Here is a 24,829-nt window from a genome sequence, read left to right on the forward strand (position 1 = left end):
AAGTTGATGTTTTGATGGAAAAGAACAAGAGAATCTGACATTGGAAACTGCTCGTAGAGAGAGAAAAGATTGAAATTGAAAAGAAGAAGAAAAAGATTCGAGCTGAACAAGCCAAGGTCAAGGGATTGGAAGAAATTAAGAAATGGTTTGAACGTGATAGGGTTAAGGTAAACAGAAACGTTGAAGAAGACGAGATTCGTCAAAGTTGGTGGAAACAGATCGTTGTGAACCCTGATCATATCAACAAGCCAGAACTCGAGCCGAAGTTTGTTAGTTTCTATGAAAAAGGGAAGAGAACCAAGAAGTATGCCAAGGGTAAAATTTTGAGCTGGGTTACTTCAAGGAGATCAATTGTTTTGCTATCAAGAAGGAAGGAGGAGTTGATTATATGGCAAGACCTAGTCACTTCAAAACTCTACCTAACTTCGAGATAATGCAACTTGCTAAGCTGAGGATGTTGAACTCTGAAGATAGTGATCTATCAAAGTTGTTTCAGAGAAAGCTAAGACTAGAATATAAGACACGTAAATGGGATATCTTCAAATCAACTGCTGACAGGTTCTCCATGCATCTAATAAAGAAAAATTCAAAGGGTAGACCAGTGCGTGTTATCAAGTTCGGCCCAGCAAAGTATATGAAACAGTCCTCCTTGATGCCCTTACCCAAGGATATCTGCAAAAACTTCAAATGGTGGTTCTATGATGAATTGTCGGAAGAAGCAGTGATCCTTACTGCAGTTGAGATGAATGATGGAAGCATACAGTTTGACAATGTTAGGATTTTAGATCTTATGCGGCTGAGGAACTTGTTGAGATTTGATGTGGAGACACTTCACCGTCATCACATTGCATTTAGAGATGATAGGAAAGAGGAAGCTATGAGATATCAGCGTGTGATCGATGTCTACCATACCTACCTCAATAGAGAAAGTGATGCTCAAAGCTCAAACCAAGCTCATGCCAACTGAATCTTGTCGGATACTGTGTTGCTAGTTTGTATTTTGTCTTTGATGTTTTTATGTGAGAGAGAGAATCTAGATATGTAAGAATGTTAAACTGATGTTACTTTTGAACTTATATGTATTTCACGAACGTTTACTTTATTGTAACTGATGTTCTAGGTCCTAGGGGGAGTTGTTAGTGCATTTTATGTAAGTCCCTAGACATCTATCGCACGTTTGTGATTATTACTTCAGATTGTGGGTTACCATGATCGCTCGCTGTTATCCTATTTGTGTTTACATGCGTTTACAGGTACTGCAGGAACACGATATGGAAGTCTGACTATCTTAGACTCAGTCAGACGCACGAGTGAAGCCTCACTCGTATGGCTGACAAGCTCATACGCACGAGTGTGCTGAGCTGAGTCACAAACCTAATCTATTTACACATACACGAGTGAGTGATCAACCGTACGGTTGAGGTTGTCCACTCATACGAGTGAGACCTGACACATGCGGTTGACTCAACAGCTGAGGTATATAAGTGTTATGTTCTTCATTTTAGGTTAAGCCTCTCATTACACACATTCACTCAGATCTGGTAACCTGTCCGATTCTCTCTCAGCCCAAATCCTTGCAAAAGGTGAATAATAGCTCTAGATGTTAATCTAATCACTCAATCATTATTGTGGTTTGACTAAATTAATCCCAAAAAGCATTTCCATATTCACTAGAGGGTTTGATTCACTAATTCTGCCTTTGTGTGAGTTAAACCTATTGATTTCGAAGTTCCTAGTCATGTTTCATCAATGTTCCTGAGATGATGTAAGATGATCCGGGGTTGAGTAAGTGATCGCAAAGGAGAGACCTCTAATCCAATTAGCAGTACCTTATGTAGTGACCCGAACTTTTCCATGTTTATATATATTAAATGAAATTGATATTTATATGATTAAGTGTTTCCAACATGTTAAGCAGTCAAACTTGTTAAGACTTGATTAATTAAAATAGGTTTTATATAGACAATTGACCACCCAAGTTGACCGGTGATTCACGAACGTTAAAACTTGTAAAACTATATGATGAAATATATATGATTATATATATAGTTAACATGATATTATGATAAGTAAGTATCTCATTAGGTATTTTAACAATGAGTTATATACATAAAATTGAGTTTATTGAATTAAGAAACTCGAAACGATATATATAACGATTATCGTTATAACAACGTCTTACTAAATACATACGAATCATATTAAGATTTTGATACACTATGTTTAATCATAATAAATGATAAGTAAACATGTCATTAAGTGTATTAACAATAAACTACATATGTAAAAATAAGACTACTAACTTAATGATTTCGAAACGAGACATATATGTAACGATTATCGTTGTAACAACATTTAACTGTATATATATCATACGAAGATATATTAATATATCATAATATCATGATAATGTAATAATTTAACATCTCATTAGATATAATAAACATTGGGTTAACAACATTTAACATGATCGTTAACTTAAAGGTTTCAAATCAACATTTACATGTAACGACTAACGATGACTTAACGACTCAGTTAAAATGTATATACATGTAGTGTTTTAATATGTATTCATACAATTTTGAAAGACTTCAAGATACATACTTAAAAAAATGCTTACAATTACATCCTCGTTCAGTTTCATCAACAATTCTACTCGTATGCACCCGTATTCGTACTAGTACAATACACAGCTTTTAGATGTATGTACTATTGGTATATACACTCCAATGATCAGCTCTTAGCAGCCCATGTGAGTCACCTAACACATGTGGGAACCATCATTTGGCAACTAGTATGAAATATCTCATAAAATTACAAAAATATTAGTAATCATTTATGACTTATTTACATGTAAACAAAATTACACATCCTTTATATCTAATCCATATACCAACGACCAAAAACACCTATAAACACTTTCATTCTTTAATTTTATTCATCTAATTAATCTCTCTCAAGTTCTATCTTCAAGTTCTAAGTGTTCTTCATAAATTCTATAAGTTCTAGTTTCATAAAATCAAGAATACTTCCAAGTTTGCTAGCTTACTTCCAATCTTGTAAAGTGATCATCCAACCTCAAGAAATCTTTCTAATTTACAGTAAGATATCTTTCTAATACAAGATAATACTCATATTCAAACTTTGAATCCATTTCTATAACTATAACAATCTTATTTCGAGTGGAAATCTTACTTGAACTTGTTTTCGTGTCATGATTCTGCTTCAAGAACTTTCAAGCCATCCAAGGATCCTTTGAAGCTAGATTTATTTTTCTCATTTCCAGTAGGGTTATCCACAAAACCTGAGGTAGTAATGATGTTCATTACATCATTCGATTCATATATATAAAACTACCTTATTCGAAGGTTTAAACTTGAAATCACTAGAACATAGTTTAGTTAATTCTAAACTTGTTCGCAAACAAAAGTTAATCCTTCTAACTTAAATTTTAAAATCAACTAAACACATGTTCTGTATCTATATGATATGCTAAACTAATGATTTAAAACCTGGAAATACGAAAAACACCGTAAAACTGGATATACGCCGTCGTAGTAACACCGCGGGCTGTTTTGGGTTAGTTAATTAAAAACCATGATAAACTTTGATTTAAAAGTTGTTATTCTGGGAAAATGATTTTTCTTATGAACATGAAACTATATCCAAAAATCATGGTTAAACTCAAAGTGGAAGTATGTTTTCCAAAATGGTCATCTAGACGTCGTTCTTTCGACTGAAATGACTATCTTTACAAAAACGACTTGTAACCTGTATTTCCGACTATAAACTTATACTTTTTCTGTATATATTCATAAACTTAAGTTCAATATGAAACCATAGCAATTTGATTCACTCAAAACGTATTTAAAACGAAGAAGTTATGGGTAAAACAAGATTGGATATTTTTTGATTGTTGTAGCTACGGGAAATATTGTAACAATTCTACACAAATCATATCCTAGCTAAATTATATTGTATTATACATGTATTCTAATATATTATGTAATCTTGGGATACCATAGACATGTATGCAAATGTTTTGACATATGATATCGACCCATGTATATATATTATTTGGAACAACCATAGACACTCTATATGCAGTAATGTTGGAGTTAGCTATACAGGGTTGAGGTTGATTCCAAAAATATATATACTTTGAGTTGTGATCTAGCCTGAGACATGTATACACTGGGTCGTGGATTGATTCAAGATAATATATATCGATTTATTTATGTACATCTAACTGTGGACAACTAGTTGTAGGTTACTAACGCGGACAGCTGACTTAATAAACTTAAAACAGTAAAACGTATTAAAAATGTTGAAATTATATTTTGAACATACTTTGATATATATGTACATATTTGTTATAGGTTCGTGAATCGACCAGTGGCCAAGTCTTACTTCCCGACGAAGTAAAAATCTGTGAAAGTGAGTTATAGTCCCACTTTTAAAATCTAATATTTTGAGATGAGAATACATGCAGTTTTATAAATGTTTTACAAAATAGACACAAGTAATTGAAACTACATTATATGGGTGAATGATCGAAGCCGAATATGCCCCTTTTGCTTGGTAACCTAAGAATTAGTAAACCGATCTACTAATTGACGCGAATCCTAAAGATAGATCTATTGGGCCTAACGAACCCCATCCAAAGTACCGGATGCTTTAGTACTTCGAATTCGTTTTTATCATGTCCGAAGGATTTCCCGGAATGATAGGGGATATTCTTATATGCATCTTGTTAATGTCGGTTACCAGGTGTTCACCATATGAATGATTTTTATCTCTATGTATGGGATGTATATTGAAATATGAAATCTTGTGGTCTATTATTATGATTTGATAATATATAGGTTAAACCTATAACTCACCAACCTTTTTGTTGACGTTTTAAGCATGTTTATTCTCAGGTGATTATTAAGAGCTTCCGCTGTTGCATACTAAAATAAGGACAAGATTTGAGTCCATGCTTGTATGATATTATGTAAAAACTACATTCAAGAAACTTATTTTTGATGTAATATATTCTTATTGTAAACCATTATGTAATGGTCGTGTGTAAACGGTATATTTTAGATTATCATTATTTGATAATCTACGTAATGCTTTTTAAACCTTTATAGATAAAATAAAGGTTATGGTTGTTATAAAAATGAATGCAGTCTTTGAAAAACGTCTCATATAGAGGTCAAAACCTCGCGACGAAATCAATTAATAAGGAACGTTTATAATCAATTTAAACGGGACATTTCAGTTGGTATCCGAGCGTTGGTCTTAGAGAACCAGAAATTTACATTAGTGTGTCTTATCGAGTTTGTTAGGATACATTAGTGAGTCTGGACTTCGACCGTGTTTTTTTTAAAAACGATTGCTTAACACTTTTGTTGGAAACTATATATTATTAACATGTAAATATTATGTGATATATTAGCCTCTTGATGTGTTTGATATTGTGTGATAGATGTCTACCACTAGTACAAATCCCATCGACTCACCTAATAATAATGAAGAGTCGAATATAACTTGGGAAGATTCATAAATTCCCGAAGAGGAACCGGAAGAAGAGGAACCAGAAGAAGAGGAACCGGAAGAAGAGGAATCAGAAGAGGAGGAACCGGAAGAGGAGGAACCGAAAGAAGAAGATGTTTCGAAGGATGAAATTTTGATACCTACAGTACATCGATTAAATAAAAGAAAATCCTCAACCAACGGACCAAAGTTAATAATGGTCAATGGTGTTTCCGCCGAGGAAGCAAAATATTGGGAAGATTACCAATTTTCCGATGAATCGGATCCCGATGAGGATTCCGATGATGTTATAGAAATTACCTCGACCCAATTTTATAAAGCGAAAGAAAATAATAAGGGAAATGACATAAAAATAGAGAAACCCGATTCCAACCCCGATGAACTTTATATGTATCGGCAACATCCGTATTTTTTAAAATGTAACAATGACCCGGGAACCTCTAAACCACCAGGTTTTTCTAAACCATTGTGGAAAATGACGGCTCGTATTAGAGGAACACCATATATTCCTAGAAAATTAGGAAAACGAACCAAGTCCGAAGAAGAAGAAACCAGTGATTCAGATTAGAGGGTTGTAATCATGTTGTATATTATATGTATTGTAGTGTGCTTATACTTTTATGTTCTATGTAAAAATTGCTTGTATTGTTTGTTAATTATCTTTTATGAATCTAATCCTTATCTATTTTACAGTATAAAAACAAAATGGACGTTAAGGGTAGACAACCGAATATTTTAGAAGATCTACCAGAGGATATGATTGAGGAAATCTTGTCTAGAGTCGGTTAGAATTCATCAGCACAATTAATTATGGCAAAATTAACTTGTTAAACATTTGAAAGACTTTCTAGAAATGCCTTAGTTTATAAAAGGCTTTCCTTTGATAGGTGGGGTATATCACATTGGGGAGACCGTAAGTTACGTCGTGTTTTCTTTAAAGCGTTAAATGCGGGGAACCCAAATGCAATTTTACGCTACAGGTTAAGAACCTATTTTGACTCAACATATCCCAATATACGATTTCGTGAATTAGAAAGAGCTTCTAACATGCAACATAAAGAAGCATGTTATGCTTACGGGTTAGTGATGTTCGCTTCTTACCAAAGTGAGAAAAAGAACATCGGATTGCAACTTTTAAATAAAACCTTCCCACAAGTGACAGATTCAGTAGTTGGGGTGAGAAACAAGGTTTTTAGATTATTACGGGGCTGTTGGACGTTACGAAACCCTCATCCTTTTGACGACATTACAACATGCTGCCTAGTCAATGGTCATAACGGTTATTTTCCACAAGACCAAGGATGGGAAGTCGTCTTAGTAAAACCAGAATGCATGACTTGTTTCTGGACTTATGAATTACGTGTCTTTATTTTCTTTACTGAACAACTTGCGTATTAACTATATTTATCTTCAAAACTGTCTTTTATCAAAGTGTACTATATTTCATGTTATATGTAATATAGCGATGTTGTAAGTTTGAAGAATATTTATATGTGATATATTATTATAATCAGTTTTTCATATGGAATTGTAGTAGTTGAATTGTATATTAGCTACTAAGTATGAACTTAACGGGTAGGTAGTACCCGAATTTAAACTTATAAAACGCTAATATGAAGAAAAAGCTTTTATAAATGAGTTCATATTATGCTACGAAATACTATTGACTACTCTTAATATTCTGTATGATGAACTCGATTCAGTTGGCTATTTTGAAGGAAATGGCACCGACTACTCGACACACCATGAATATGAGCGAAGAGAAATTTCGTACCTTTCTTGCTGCAAACATAGCCGCAGTACAGGCTGTAGTGACCCGAACTTTTCCATGTTTATATATATATTAAATGAAATTGTTATTTACATGATTAAGTGTTTCCAACATGTTAAGCAATCAAACTTGTTAAGACTTGATTAATTGAAATAGGTTTCATATAGACGATTGACCACCCAAGTTGACCGGTGATTCACAAACGTTAAAACTTGTAAAAACTATACGATGACATATATATGGTTATATATATAGTTAACATGATTTTATTATAAGTATGTATCTCATTAGGTATTTTAACAATGAGTTATATACATAAAAATGAGACTATTAATTTAAGAAACTCGAAAACGATATATATAACGATTATCGTTATAACAACGTCTTACTAGGTACATATGAATCATATTAAGATATTGATACACTTGGTTAATTATGTTAAATTATAATTAAATATATTATTAAGTGTATTAACAATGAAATACATATGTAAAAATAAGACTACTAACTTAATGATTTCGAAACGAGACATATATGTAACGATTATCGTTGTAACGACATTTAACTGTATATATATCATACTAAGATATATTATATATCATAATATCATGATAATATAACAATTTAACATCTCATTTGTTATAATAAACAATGGGTTAACAACATTCAACAAGATCGTTAACCTAAAGGTTTCAAAACAACATTTACATGTAACGACTAACGATGACTTAACGACTCAGTTAAAATGTATATACATGTAGTGTTTTAATATGTATTCATACACTTTTGAAAGACTTCAAGACACTTATCAAAATACTTCTACTTAACAAAAATGCTTACAAATACATCCTCGTTCAGTTTCATCAACAATTCTACTCGTATGCACCCGTATTCGTACTCGTACAATACACAGCTTTTAGATGTATGTACTATTGGTATATACACTCCAATGATTAGCTCTTATCAGCCTATGTGAGTCACCTAACACATGTGGGAACCATCATTTGGCAACTAGCATGAAATATCTCATAAAATTACAAAAATATGAGTAATCATTCATGACTTATTTACATGAAAACAAAATTACATATCCTTTATATCTAATCCATACACCAACGGCCAAAAACACCTACAAACACTTTCATTCTTCAATTTTCTTCATCTAATTGATCTCTCTCAAGTTCTATCTTCAAGTTCTAAGTGTTCTTCGTAAATTCCAAAAGTTCTAGTTTCATAAAATCAAGAATACTTCCAAGATTGCAAGTTTACTTCCAAGTTTTCTAAATCCATTCCAAGTAATCATCCAAGATCAAGAAACCTTTGTTACTTACAGTAGGTTATCTTTCTAATACAAGGTAATAATCATATTCAAACTTTAATTCAATTTCTATAACTATAACAATCATATTTCGAGTGGAAATCTTACTTGAAATTGTTTTCGTGTCATGATTCTGCTTCAAGAACTTTCAAGCCATCCAAGGATCCTTTGAAGCTAGATCTATTTTTCTCATTTCCAGTAGGTTTATCCAAGGAACTTTAGGTAGTAATGATGCTCATAACATCATTCAATTCATACATATAAAGCTATCTTATTCGAAGGTTTAAACTTGTAATCACTAGAACATAGTTTAGTTAATTCTAAACTTGTTCGCAAATAAAAGTTAATCCTTCTAACTTGACTTTTAAAATCAACTAAACAGATGTTCTATATCTATATGATATGCTAACTTAATGATTTAAAACTTGGAAACACGAAAAACACCGTAAAATCGGATTTACGCCGTCGTAGTAACACCGCGGGCTGTTTTGGGTTAGTTAATTAAAAACTATGATAAACTTTGATTTAAAAATTGTTATTCTGGGAAAAAGATTTTTATTATGAACATGAAACTATATCCAAAAATTATGGTTAAACTCAAAGTGGAAGTATGTTTTCTAAAATGGTCATCTAGACGTCGTTCTTTCGACTGAAATGACTACCTTTACAAAAATGACTTGTAACTTATTTTTCTGACTATAAACCTATACTGTTTCTATTTAGATTCATAAAATAGAGTTCAATATGAAACCATAGCAATTTGATTCACTCAAAACGGATTTAAAATGAAGAAGTTATGGGTAAAACAAGATTGGATAATTTTTCTCATTTTAGCAACGTGAAAATTGGTAACAAATCTATTCCAACCATAACTTAATCAACTTGTATTGTATATTATGTAATCTTGAGATACCATAAACACGTATACAATGTTTTGACCTATCATGTCGACACATCTATATATATTTCGGAACAACCATAGACACTCTATATGTGAATGTTGGAGTTAGCTATACAGGGTTGAGGTTGATTCCAAAATATATATAGTTTGAGTTGTGATCAATACTGAGATACGTATACATTGGGTCGTGGATTGATTCAAGATAATATTTATCAATTTATTTCTGTACATCTAACTGTGGACAACTAGTTGTAGGTTACTAACGAGGACAGCTGACTTAATAAACTTAAAACATCAAAATATATTAAAAGTATTGTAAATATATTTTGAACATACTTTGATATATATGTATATATTGTTATAGGTTCGTGAATCAACCAGTGGCCAAGTCTTACTTCCCAACGAAGTAAAAATCTGTGAAAGTGAGTTATAGTCCCACTTTTAAAATCTAATATTTTTGGGATGAGAATACATGCAGGTTTTATAAATGATTTACAAAATAGACACAAGTACGTGAAACTACATTCTATGGTGGAATTATCGAAATTGAATATGCCCCTGTTTATTAAGTCTGGTAATCTAAGAATTAGGGAACAGACACCCTAATTGACGCGAATCCTAAAGATAGATCTATTGGGCCTAACAAACCCCATCTAAAGTACCGGATGCTTTAGTACTTCGAAATTTATATCATATCCGAAGAGTGTCCCGGAATGATGGGGATATTCTTATATATGCATCTTGTTAATGTCGGTTACCAGGTGTTCACCATATGAATGATTTTTATCTCTATGTATGGGATGTGTATTGAAATATGAAATCTTGTGGTCTATTGTTACGATTTGATATATATAGGTTAAACCTATAACTCAACAACATTTTTGTTGACGTTTAAAGCATGTTTATTCTCAAGTGAATACTAAGAGCTTCCGCTGTTGCATACTAAAATAAGTATAAGATTTGGAGTCCATGTTTGTATGATATTGTGTAAAAACTGCATTCTAGAAACTGATTTCGATGTAACATATTTGTATTGTAAACCATTATGTAATGGTCGTGTGTAAACAGGATATTTTAGATTATCATTATTTGATAATCTACGTAAAGCTTTTTAAACCTTTATTTATGAAATAAAGGTTATGGTTTGTTTTAAAAATGAATGAAGTCTTTGAAAAACGTCTCATATAGAGGTCAAAACCTCGCAACGAAATTAATTAATATGGAACGTTTTTAATCAATAAGAACGGGACATTTCAATTGGTATCCGAGCGTTGGTCTTAGAGAACCAGAAAATTTGCATTAGTGTGTCTTATCGAGTTTGTTAGGATGCATTAGTGAGTCTGGACTTCGACCGTGTTTTCTTTAAAAATGATTGCTTAACATTTTTGTTGAAAACTATATATTATTAACATGTATATATTATGTGATATATTAATCTCTTAACATGTTTGATATTGTGTGATAGATGTCTACCTCTAGCACAAATCCCATTGACTCACCTAATAATAACGAAGAGTCGAATATATATTGGACTGATTCACAAGTTCCCGAAGAGGAAACGGAAGAAGAATCAGAACCGGAAGAAGAATCAGAACCAGAAGAGGAGGAACCGGAGGAGGAAACAGAACCGGTGGGGGAAATAATAAAATGGTTAAGTAAAAGAAAATCCTCAACCAACCGACCAAGGTTAATTATGGTCAATGGTGTTTCCGCCAAGGAAGCAAAATGTTGGGAGGATTACCAATTCTCCGATGAATCGGATTCCGACGAGAATTCCGATGATGTTATAGAAATTACCCCAACTGAATTTAAAAAAGCGAAAGAAAATAATAAGGGAAAGGGCATAAAAATAGAGAAATATAATTCCAACCCCGATGAACTTTATATGTATCGTCAACCCCCGAAGTCCTTAAGTTGTAACAATGACCCGGGAACCTCTAAACCACCAGGTTTTTCTAAACTGTTGTGGAAAACGACAGCTAGTATTAGGGGAACATCATATATCCCTAGAAACTTGGCAAAACGAACCAAAACCGAAGAAGAAGAACGAGCGAGTCGGAATAAGATAGTTGTATTCGTGTGGTGTAATATATGTAATATAGTGTGCTTATGCTTTATGATATATGTAAAAATTGCTTGTATTAATAAGTATTTTTTTATGAATCTAACTCTTGTTTATTTTACAGTTTAAAAACACAAAATGGATAGACAACCCAATATTTTAAGAGACCTACCCGGAGACATGATTGATGAAATCTTATCTAGAGTCGGTCAGAATTCCTCGGCACAACTATTTAAGGCGAGATCAGTTTGTAAGACATTCGAAGAACGTTCCAAGAATGTCTTGGTTTATAAGAGACTTTTGTTTGAAAGATGGGGGATATCACATTGGGAAACCCATAAGTTACGATGTGTTTACTTTGACGCATATATTGCGGGGAACCCAAATGCTATTTTACGCAACGGGTTAAGAAATTATTTTGACTCAATGTATCCGAATATAGGACTTCATGATTTAGAAAAAGCGGCTAACATGCAACATAAAGAAGCATGCTATGCTTACGGGTTAGTAATGTTCGCTTCTCACCAAAGTGAGAAAAAGAACATCGGGCTACAACTATTAAACAAAACGTTCCCACAAGTGACGGAGTCGTAATTGGGGTAAGAAATGAGGTTTTTAGGTTATTAAGAGACTGTTGGTCATTACTTAACCCTCGTCCCTTTGACGACGTTAGAACACGCTGTCTTATCAACGGCCATAATGGTTATGTTCCACAAGACCAAGGATGGGAAGTAGTCCTAGTAAAACCATAATGCATGACTCGTTTCTGGACGTATGAATTACGTGTCTTTATTGCCTTTGCTGAACGACTTGTGTACTAGCTAGAATTATCTTCACAACTATCTTGTATCAAAGTTATTGTGTGCTATATTTCATGCTTTATGTAAAATAAGCGGTATTGTAAGTTTGTAAAATATTGTATAAAAGTTTGAACGCGAAATATTATTATAATCAGTTTTTCATATAGAATTGTAGTAGTTGAATTGTATATTAGCTACTAAGTATGAACTTAACGGGTAGGTACTACCCGAATTTAAACTTATAAAACGCTAATATGAAGAAAAAGCTTTTATAAATGAGTTCATATTATGCTACGAAATACTATTAACTACTCTTAATATTCTGTATGATTAACTTGTTCCATTTGACTATTTTGAAGAAAATGGCACCGACTACTTGACACACCGTGAATATGAATGAAGAGGAATTCCGTACTTTTCTAGCTTCAAACATAGCCGCAGTACAGGCTGCGCTACATACCAACAATAACCTTGGATCTAGCAGTACAGGAAATCGTGTAGGATGTACCTACAAAGAATTCACTGCCTGCAAACCTTTGGAATTTGATGGAACCGAAGGACCGATCGGATTAAAACGGTGGACCGAGAAGGTCGAATCGGTGTTTGCCATAAGTAAGTGTACTGAAGAGGACAAAGTGAAGTACGCTACGAATACCTTCACAAGTTATGCGTTAACATGGTGGAATACCTATCTAGAGCAAGTGGGACAAGATGATGCGTACGCACTACCGTGGTCAGCATTCAAGCACTTGATGAACGAGAAGTACCGTCCCAGAACCGAGGTCAATAAGCTTAAGATAGAACTTAGAGGGTTACGAACCTAAGGATTTGATATTACCACGTACGAAAGACGATTCACAGAATTGTGCCTATTGTGTCCGGGAGCGTTCGAAGATGAGGAAGAGAAGATCGACGCATTTGTGAAAGGATTACCGGAAAGAATCCAAGAAGATATAAGTTCACACGAGCCCGCCTCCATACAACAGGCATGTAGAATGGCTCACAAACTAGTGAACCAGATTGAGGAAAGAATTAAAGAACAGAAGGCTGAAGAGGCCAATGTAAAGCAAGTCAAAAGAAAGTGGGAGGAAAACGGTGATAAGAATCACCAATACAACAACAATAGCAATTACAATAATAATCGCAACAATTATCCCAACAATCGCAACATCAATCGCAAATACAACAAACGGCCCAACAACAACAACAACAACAACAACAGCAACTACAACAATCATCCTAACAACAATAACAACCGCAACAACAGCAACAATCAGAAGCAGCTATGCCAAAGGTGTGAAAAGTATCACTCGGGGTTCTGCACCAAATTTTGCAACAAGTGTAAAAGAAATGGTCATAGCGCGGTGAAGTGTGAGGTCTACGGACCAGGGGTTAACAGAACGAAAGGAACAAATGGTGTCGGAACGAGTAATGGCGGAGCAAGTAGTGTCGGAGCAAGTTATGCCAATGTAGTTTGTTATAAATGTGGAAAACCGGGCCACATTATTAGAAATTGCCCGAACCATGAGAACACGAATGGACAAGGCCGCAGAAGAGTTTTCAATATTAATGCGGCAGAGGCACAGGAAGACCTGGAGCTTGTTACGGGTACGTTTCTTATTGACAATAAATCTGCTTACGTTTTATTTGATTCGGGTGCGGATAGAAGCTATATGAGTAGAGATTTTTGTGATAAATTAAGTTTTCCATTGACTCCGTTGGATAGTAAATTTTTACTCGAATTAGCAAACGGTAAATTAATTTCAGCAGATAATATATGCCGGAATCGAGAAATTAAACTGGGTAGCGAAATATTTAAGATTGATTTGATACCAGTAGAGTTAGGGAGTTTTGATGTAATAGTTGGCATGGACTGGCTGAAGAAGGTGAAAGCAGAGATCGTATGTTATAAAAATGCAATTCGCATTGTACGAGAAGAAGGAGAACCCTTAATGGTGTACGGAGAAAAGGGCAACATGAAGCTACATCTTATTAGTAATTTGAAGGCACAAAAACTAATAAGAAAAGGTTGCTATGCTGTTCTAGCACACGTCGAGAAAGTACAAACTGAAGAAAAGAGCATCAATGATGTTCCCGTCGCAAAAGAATTTCCCGATGTATTTCCGAAAGAATTACCTGGACTACCTCCACATCGATCTGTTGAATTTCAAATAGATCTTGTACCAGGAGCTGCACCAATAGCTCGTGCTCCTTACAGACTCGCACCCAGCGAGATGAAAGAACTGCAAAGCCAATTACAAGAACTTTTAGAGCGTGGTTTCATTCAACCAAGCACATCACCGTGGGGAGCTCCTGTTTTGTTTGTCAAGAAGAAAGATGGTACATTCAGTACCGAGAGTTGAACAAACTTACCATCAAGAACCGCTACCCACTACCGAGAATCGACGACTTATTTGATCAACTACAAGGCTGGTCTGTTTATTCAAAGATTGACTTACGTTCCTGGTATCATCAAATGCGGGTGAAAGAAGATGATATTCCAAAGACTGCTTTTAGGACGCGTTATGGTCATTACGAGTTTATGGTTATGCCGTTTGGATTGACTAACGCACCAGCTGTGTTCATGGACCTTATGAACCGAGTGTGTGGGCCATATCTTGACAAGTTTGTCATTGTTTTCATCGATGACATACTTATTTACTCAAAGAATGATCAAGAGCACGAAGAACATTTGAGAAAAGTGCTAGAAGTATTGAGGAAAGAAAAACTGTACGCTAAGTTTTCAAAGTGTGCATTTTGGTTGGAAGAAGTTCAATTCCTCGGTCACATAGTGAACAAAGAAGGTATCCAGGTGGACCCGGCAAAGATCAAAACCGTTAAAAAGTGGGAAACCCCAAAAACTCCGAAGCATATACGTCAATTTTTAGGATTGGCTGGTTACTACAGAAGATTCATCCAAGATTTCTCCAAAATAGCAAAACCCTTGACTGCATTAACGCATAAAGGGAAGAAATTTGAATGGAAGGATGAACAAGAGAAGGCTTTTCAATTATTGGAGAAAAAGCTAACTACGGCACCTATATTGTCATTGCCTGAAGGGAATGATGATTTTGTGATTTATTGTGATGCATCAAAGGAAGGTCTCGGTTGTGTATTAATGCAACGGACGAAGGTGATTGCTTATGCGTCTAGACAATTGAAGATTCACGAGCAAAATTATACGACGCATGATTTGGAATTAGGCGCGGTTGTTTTTGCATTAAAGACTTGGAGGCACTACTTATATTGGGTCAAAAGTATTATATATACCGACCACAAAAGTCTTCAACACATATTTAATCAGAAACAACTGAATATGAGGCAGCGTAGGTGGATTGAATTGTTGAATGATTACGACTTTGAGATTCGTTACCACCCGGGGAAGGTAAATGTGGTAGCCGACGCCTTGAGCAGAAAGGACATAGAACCCATTCGAGTAAAATCTATGAATATAATGATTCACACTAACCTTACTACTCAAATAAAGGAGGCGCAACAAGGAGTTTTAAAAGAGGGAAATTTAAAGGATGGAATACCCAAAGGATCGGAGAAGCATCTTAATATTTAGGAAGACAGAACCCGGTATAGGGCTGAAAGAATTTGGGTACCAAAATTTGGAGATATGAGAGAAATGGTACTTAGAGAAGCTCATAAAACCAGATACTCAATACATCCTGGAACGGGGAAGATGACCAAGGATCTCAAGAAACATTTTTGGTGGCCCGGTATGAAAGCCGATGTTGCTAACTACGTAGGAGAATGTTTGACGTGTTCTAAGGTCAAAGCTGAGCATCAGAAACCATCAGGTCTACTTCAACAACCCGAAATCCCGGAATGGAAATGGGAAAACATTACCATGGATTTCATCACTAAATTGCCAAGGACTGCAAGTGGTTTTGATACTATTTGGGTAATAGTTGATCGTCTCACCAAATCAGCACACTTCCTACCAATAAGAGAAGATGACAAGATGGAGAAGTTAGCACGACTGTATTTGAAGGAAGTCGTCTCCAGACATGGAATACCAATCTCTATTATCTCTGATAGGGATGGCAGATTTATTTCAAGATTCTGGCAGACATTATAGCAAGCATTAGGAACTCGTCTAGACATGAGTACTACCTATCATCCACAAACTGATGGGCAGAGTGAAAGTATGATACAAACGCTTGAAGATATGCTACGAGCATGTGTTATTGATTTTGGAAACAGTTGGGATCGACATCTACCGTTAGCAGAATTTTCCTACAACAACAGCTACCATTCAAGCATTGAGATGGCGCCGTTTGAAGCACTTTATGGTTGAAAGTGCAGGTCTCCGATTTGTTGGAGTGAAGTGGGGGATAGACAGATTACGGGTCCGGAGATAATACAAGAAACTACCGAGAAAATCATCCAAATTCAACAAAGATTGAAAACCGCCCAGAGTTTACAAAAGAGCTACGCGGACAGTAAAAGAAAAGATATAGAGTTTGAAATTGGAGAAATGGTCATGCTTAAGGTTTCACCTTGGAAAGGCGTTGTTCGATTTGGTAAATGGGGGAAACTAAATCCAAGCTACATTAGACCATTCAAGATTATAGATCGTGTCGGACCAGTAGCTTACCAACTGGAGCTACCTCAACAACTCGCGGCTGTACATAACACTTTCCACATCTCAAATTTGAAGAAATGTTTTGCTAAAGAAGATCTCACTATTCCGTTGGACGAAATCCAAATCAATGAAAAACTTCAATTCATTGAAGAACCCGTCGAAATAATGGATCGTGAGGTTAAGAGACTTAAACAAAACAAGATACCGATTGTTAAGGTTTGATGGAATGCTCGTAGAGGACCCGAGTTCACCTGGGAGCATGAAGATCAGATGAAGAAGAAATACCCGCATTTATTTCCAGAAGATACGTCAACACCTCCAACTGCTTAAAATTTCGGGACGAAATTTATTTAACGGGTAGGTACTGTAGTGACCCGAACTTTTCCATGTTTATATATATATTAAATGAAATTGTTATTTACATGATTAAGTGTTTCCAACATGTTAAGCAATCAAACTTGTTAAGACTTGATTAATTGAAATAGGTTTCATATAGACAATTGACCACCCAAGTTGACCGGTGATTCACGAACGTTAAAACTTGTAAAAACTATACGATGACATATATATGGTTATATATATAGTTAACATGATTTTATTATAAGTATGTATCTTATTAGGTATTTTAACAATGAGTTATATACATAAAAATGAGACTATTAATTTAAGAAACTCGAAAACGATATATATAACGATTATCATTATAACAACGTCTTACTAGGTACATATGAATCATATTAAGATATTGATACACTTGGTTAATTATGTTAAATTATAAGTAAATATATTATTAAGTGTATTAACAATGAAATACATATGTAAAAATAAGACTACTAACTTGGTTTACATGTAACGACTAACGATGACTTAACGACTCAGTTAAAATGTATATACATGTAGTGTTTTAATATGTATTCATACACTTTTGAAAGACTTCAAGACACTTATCAAAATACTTCTACTTAACAAAAATTCTTACAAATACATCCTCGTTCAGTTTCATCAACAATTCTACTCGTATGCACCCGTATTCGTACTCGTACAATACACAGCTTTTAGATGTATGTACTATTGGTATATACACTCCAATGATCAGCTCTTAGTAGCCCATGTGAGTCACCTAACATATATGGGAACCATCATTTGGCAACTAGCATGAAATATCTCATAAAATTACAAAAATATGAGTAATCATTCATGACTTATTTACATGAAAACAAAATTACATATCCTTTATATCTAATCCATACACCAACGACCAAAAACACCTACAAACACTTTCATTCTTCAATTTTTTTCATCTAATTGATCTCTCTCAAGTTCTATCTTCAAGTTCTAAGTGTTCTTCAAAAATTCCAAAAGTTCTAGTTTCATAAAATCAAGAATACTTCCAAGATTGCAAGTTTACTTCCAAGTTTTCTAAATCCATTCCAAGTAATCATCAAGATCAAGAAACCTTTGTTACTTACAGTAGGTTATCTTTCTAATACAAGGTAATAATCTTATTCAAACTTTAATTCAATTTCTATAACTATAACAATCTTATTACGAGTGGAAATCTTACTTGAAATTGTTTTCGTGTCATGATTCTGCTTCAAGAACTTTCAAGCCATCCAAGGATCCTTTGAAGCTAGATCTATTTTTGTCATTTCAAGTAGGTTTATCCAAGGAACTTGAGGTAGTAATGATGTTCATAACATCATTCGATTCATACATATAAAGCTATCTTATTCGAAGGTTTAAACTTGTAATCACTAGAACATAGTTTAGTTAATTCTAAACTTGTTTGCAAATAAAAGTTAATCCTTCTAACTTGACTTTTAAAATCAACTAAACACATGTTCTATATCTATATGATATGCTAACTTAATGTTTTAAAACCTGGAAACACGAAAAACACCGTAAAATCTGATTTACGCCGTCGTAGTAACACCGCGGGCTGTTTTGGGTTAGTTAATTAAAAACTATGACAAACTTTGATTTAAAAATTGTTATTCTGGGAAAATGATTTTTATTATGAACATGAAACTATATACAAAAATTATGGTTAAACTCAAAGTGGAAGTATGTTTTCTAAAATGGTCATCTAGACGTCGTTCCTTCGACTGAAATGGCTACCTTTACAAAAATGACTTGTAACTTATTTTTCCGACTATAAACCTATACTTTTTCTGTTTAGATTCAAAAAATAGAGTTCAATATGAAACTATAGCAATTTGATTCACTCAAAATGGATTTAAAATGAAGAAGTTATGGGTAAAACAAGATTGGATAATTTTTCTCATTTTAGCTACGTGAAAATTGGTAACAAATCTATTCCAACCATAACTTAATCAACTTGTATTGTATATTATGTAATCTTGAGATACCATAGACACGTATACAATGTTTCGACCTATCATGTTGACACATCTATATATATTTCGGAACAACCATAGACACTCTATATGTGAATATTGGAGTTAGCTATACAGGGTTGAGGTTGATTCCAAAATATATATAGTTTGAGTTGTGATCAATACTGAGATACGTATACACTGGGTCGTGGATTGATTTAAGATAATATTTATCGATTTATTTCTGTACATCTAACTGTGGACAACTAGTTGTAGGTTACTAACGAGGACAGCTGACTTAATAAACTTAAAACATCAAAATATATTAAAAGTATTGTAAATATATTTTGAACATACTTTGATATATATGTATATATTGTTATAGGTTCGTGAATCAACCAGTGGCCAATTCTTACTTCCCGACGAAGTAAAAATCTGTGAAAGTGAGTTATAGTCCCACTTTTAAAATCTAATATTTTTGGGATGAGAATACATGCAGGTTTTATAAATGATTTACAAAATAGACACAAGTACGTGATGAAATGTCCCGTTCTTATTGATTAAAAACGTTCCATATTAATTGATTTCGTTGCGAGGTTTTGACCTCTATATGAGACGTTTTTCAAAGACTGCATTCATTTTTAAAACAAACCATAACCTTTATTTCATAGATAAAGGTTTTAAAAAGCTTTACGTAGATTATCAAATAATGATAATCTAAAATATCCTGTTTACACACGACCATTACATGATGGTTTACAATACAAATATGTTACAACAAAATAAGTTTCTTGAATGCAGTTTTTACACAATATCATACAAGCATGGACTCCAAATCTCGTCCTTATTTAAGTATGCGACAGCGGAAGCTCTTAATAATCACCTGAGAATAAACATGCTTAAAACGTCAACAAAAATGTTGGTGAGTTATAGGTTTAACCTATATATATCAAGTCATAATAATAGACCACAAGATTTCATATTTCAATACACATCCCATACATAGAGATAAAAATCATTCCTATGGTGAACACCTGGTAACCGACATTAACAAGATGCATATATAATAATATCCCCATCATTTCGGGACACCCTTCGGATATGATATAAATTTCGAAGTACTAAAGCATCCGGTACTTTGGATGGGGTTTGTTAGGCCCAATAGATCTATCTTTAGGATTCGTGTCAATTAGGGTGCCTGTTCCCTAATTCTTAGATTACCAGACTTAATAAAAAGGGGCATATTCGATTTCGATAATTCAACCATAGAATGTAGTTTCACGTACTTGTGTCTATTTTGTAAATCATTTATAAAACCTGCATGTATTCTCATCCCAAAAATATTAGATTTTAAAAGTGGGACTATAACTCACTTTCACAGATTTTTACTTCGTTGGGAAGTAAGACTTGGCCACTGGTTGATTCACGAACCTATAACAATATATACATATATATCAAAGTATGTTCAAAATATATTTATAACACTTTTAATATATTTTGATGTTTTAAGTTTATTAAGTCAGCTGTCCTCGTTAGTAACCTACACCTAGTTGTCCACAGTTAGATGTACAGAAATAAATTGATAAATATTATCTTGAATCAATCCACGACCCAGTGTATACGTATCTCAGTATTGATCACAACTCAAACTATATATATTTTGGAATCAACCTCAACCCTGTATAGCTAACTCCAACATTCACATATAGAGTGTCTATGGTTGTTCCGAAATATATATAGATGTGTCGACATGATAGGTCAAAACATTGTATACGTGTCTATGGTATCTCAAGATTACATAATATACAATACAAGTTGATTAAGTTATGGTTGGAATAGATTTGTTACCAATTTTCACGTAGCTAAAATGAGAAAAATTATCCAATCTTGTTTTACCCATAACTTCTTCATTTTAAATCCGTTTTGAGTGAATCAAATTGCTATGGTTTCATATTGAACTCTATTTTATGAATCTGAACAGAAAAAGTATAGGTTTATAGTCGGAAAAATAAGTTACAAGTCGTTTTTGTAAAGGTAGTCATTCAGTCGAAAGAACGACGTCTAGATGACCATTTTAGAAAACATACTTCCACTTTGAGTTTAACCATAATTTTTGGATATAGTTTCATGTTCATAATAAAAATAATTTTCTCAGAATAACAACTTTTAAATCAAAGTTTATCATAGTTTTTAATTAACTAACCCAAAACAGCCCGCGGTGTTACTACGACGGCGTAAATCCGGTTTTACGGTGTTTTTCGTGTTTCCAGATTTTAAATCATTAAGTTAGCATATCATATAGATATATAACATGTGTTTAGTTGATTTTTAAAGTCAAGTTAGAAGGATTAACTTTTGTTTGCGAACAAGTTTAGAATTAACTAAACTATGTTCTAGTGATTACAAGTTTAAACCTTCGAATAAGATAGCTTTATATGTATGAATCGAATGATGTTATGAACATCATTACTACCTTAAGTTCCTTGGATAAACCTACTGGAAAAGAGAAAAATGGATCTAGCTTCAACGGATCCTTGGATGGCTCGAAGTTCTTGAAGCAGAATCATGACACGAAAACAAGTTCAAGTAAGATCATCACTTGAAATAAGATTGTTATAGTTATAGAAATTGAACCAAAGTTTGAATATGATTATTACCTTGTATTAAAATGATAACCTACTGTAAGAAACAAAGATTTCTTGAGGTTGGATGATCACCTTACAAGATTGGAAGTGAGCTAGCAAACTTGAAAGTATTCTTGATTTTATGTAACTAGAACTTGTAGAATATATGAAGAACACTTAGAACTTGAAGATAGAACTTGAGAGAGATCAATTAGATGAAGAAAATTGAAGAATGAAAGTGTTTGTAGGTATTTTTGTTCGTTGGTGTATGGATTATATATAAAGGATATGTAATTTTGTTTTCATGTAAATAAGTCATGAATGATTACTCATATTTTTGTAATTTTATGAGATATTTCATGCTAGTTTCCAAATGATGGTTCCCACATGTGTTAGGTGACTCACATGGGCTGCTAAGAGCTGATCATTGGAGTGTATATACCAATAGTACATACATCTAAAAGCTGTGTATTGTACGAGTACGAATACGGGTGCATACGAGTAGAACTGTTGATGAAACTGAACGAGGATGTAATTGTAAGCATTTTTGTTAAGTAGAAGTATTTTGATAAGTGTATTGAAGTCTTTAAAAAGTTTATAAATACGTATTAAAACACTACATGTATATACATTTTAACTGAGTCGTTAAGTCATCGTTAGTCGTTACATGTAAGTGTTGTTTTGAAACCTTTAGGTTAACGATCTTGTTAAATGTTGTTAACCCAATGTTTATAATATCAAATGAGATTTTAAATTATTATATTATCATGATATTATCATGTATGAATATCTCTTAATATAATATATATACATTAAATGTCTTTACAACGATAATCGTTACATATATGTCTCGTTTAAAAATCATTAAGTTAGTAGTCTTGTTTTTACATATGTAGTTCATTGTTAATATACTTAATGATATGTTTACTTATCATAGTATCATGTTAACTATATATATATCCATATATATGTCATCATATAGTTTTTACAAGTTTTAACGTTCGTGAATCACCGGTCAACTTGGGTGGTCAATTGTCTATATGAAACATATTTCAATTAATCAAGTCTTAACAAGTTTGATTGCTTAACATGTTGGAAATATTTAATCATGTAAATATCAATCTCAATTAATATATATAAACATGGAAAAGTTCGGGTCACTACAGTACCTACCCGTTAAATAAATTTCGTCCCGAAATTTTAAGCTGTTGAAGGTGTTGACGAATCTTCTGGAAATAGATGTGGGTATTTCTTCTTCATCTGATCTTCACGCTCCCAGGTGAACTCGGGTCCTCTACGAGCATTCCATCAAACCTTAACAATTGGTATCTTGTTTTGCTTAAGTCTTTTAACCTCACGATCCATTATTTCGACGGGTTCTTCGATGAATTGAAGTTTTTCGTTGATTTGGATTTCATCTAACGGAATAGTGAGATCTTCTTTAGCAAAACATTTCTTCAAATTCGAGACGTGGAAAGTGTTATGTACAGTCGCGAGTTGTTGAGGTAACTCAAGTCGGTAAGCTACTGGTCCGACACGATCAATAATCTTAAATGGTCCAATATACCTTGGATTTAATTTCCCTCGTTTACCAAATCGAACAACGCCTTTCCAAGGTGCAACTTTAAGCATGACCATCTCTCCAATTTCAAATTCTATATCTTTTCTTTTAATGTCAGCGTAGCTCTTTTGTCGACTTTGGGCGGTTTTCAACCGTTGTTGAATTTGGATGATCTTCTCGGTAGTTTCTTGTATAATCTCCGGACCCATAATCTGTCTATCCCCCACTTCACTCCAACAAATCGGAGACATGCACTTTCTACCATAAAGTGCTTCAAACGGCGCCATCTCAATGCTTGAATGGTAGCTGTTGTTGTAGGAAAATTCTGCTAACGGTAGATGTCGATCCCAACTGTTTCCGAAATCAATAACACATGCTCGTAGCATGTCTTCAAGCGTTTATATCATCCTTTCGCTCTGCCCATCAGTTTGTAGATGATAGGCAGTACTATTGTCTAGACGAGTTCCTAATGCTTGCTGTAATGTCTGCCAGAATCTTGAAATAAATCTGCCATCCCTATCAGAGATAATAGAGATTGGTATTCCATGTCTGGAGACGACTTCCTTCAAATACAGTCGTGCTAACTTCTCCATCTTGTCATCTTCTCTTATTGGCAGGAAGTGTGCTGATTTGGTGAGACGATCAACTATTACCCAAATAGTATCAAAACTACTTGCAGTCCTTGGCAATTTAGTGATGAAATCCATGGTAATGTTTTCCCATTTCCATTCCGGGATTTCGGGTTGTTGAAGTAGACCTGATGGTTTCTGATGCTCAGCTTTGACCTTAGAACACGTCAAACATTCTCCTACGTATTTAGCAACATCGGCTTTCATACCCGGCCACCAAAAATGTTTCTTGAGATCCTTGTACATCTTCCCCGTTCCAGGATGTATTGAGTATCTGGTTTTATGAGCTTCTCTAAGTACCATTTCTCTCATATCTCCAAATTTTGGTACCCAAATCCTTTCAGCCCTATACCGGGTTCCGTCTTCCCGAATATTAAGATGCTTCTCCGATCCTTTGGGTATTTCATCCATTAAATTTCCCTTTTTTAAAACTCCTTGTTGCGCCTCATTTATTTGAGTAGTAAGGTTATTATGAATCATTATATTCATAGATTTTACTCGAATGGGTTCTCTGTCCTTCCTGCTCAAGGCATCGGCTACCACATTTGCCTTCCCCGGGTGGTAACGAATCTCAAAGTCGTAATCATTCAATTATTCAATCCACCTACGCTGCCTCATATTCAGTTGTTTCTGATTAAATATGTGTTGAAGACTTTTGTAGTCGGTATATATAATACTTTTGACCCCATATA

Source organism: Rutidosis leptorrhynchoides, chromosome 1, assembly GCF_046630445.1.
Source record: "Rutidosis leptorrhynchoides isolate AG116_Rl617_1_P2 chromosome 1, CSIRO_AGI_Rlap_v1, whole genome shotgun sequence".
Taxonomy (NCBI): domain Eukaryota; kingdom Viridiplantae; phylum Streptophyta; class Magnoliopsida; order Asterales; family Asteraceae; genus Rutidosis; species Rutidosis leptorrhynchoides.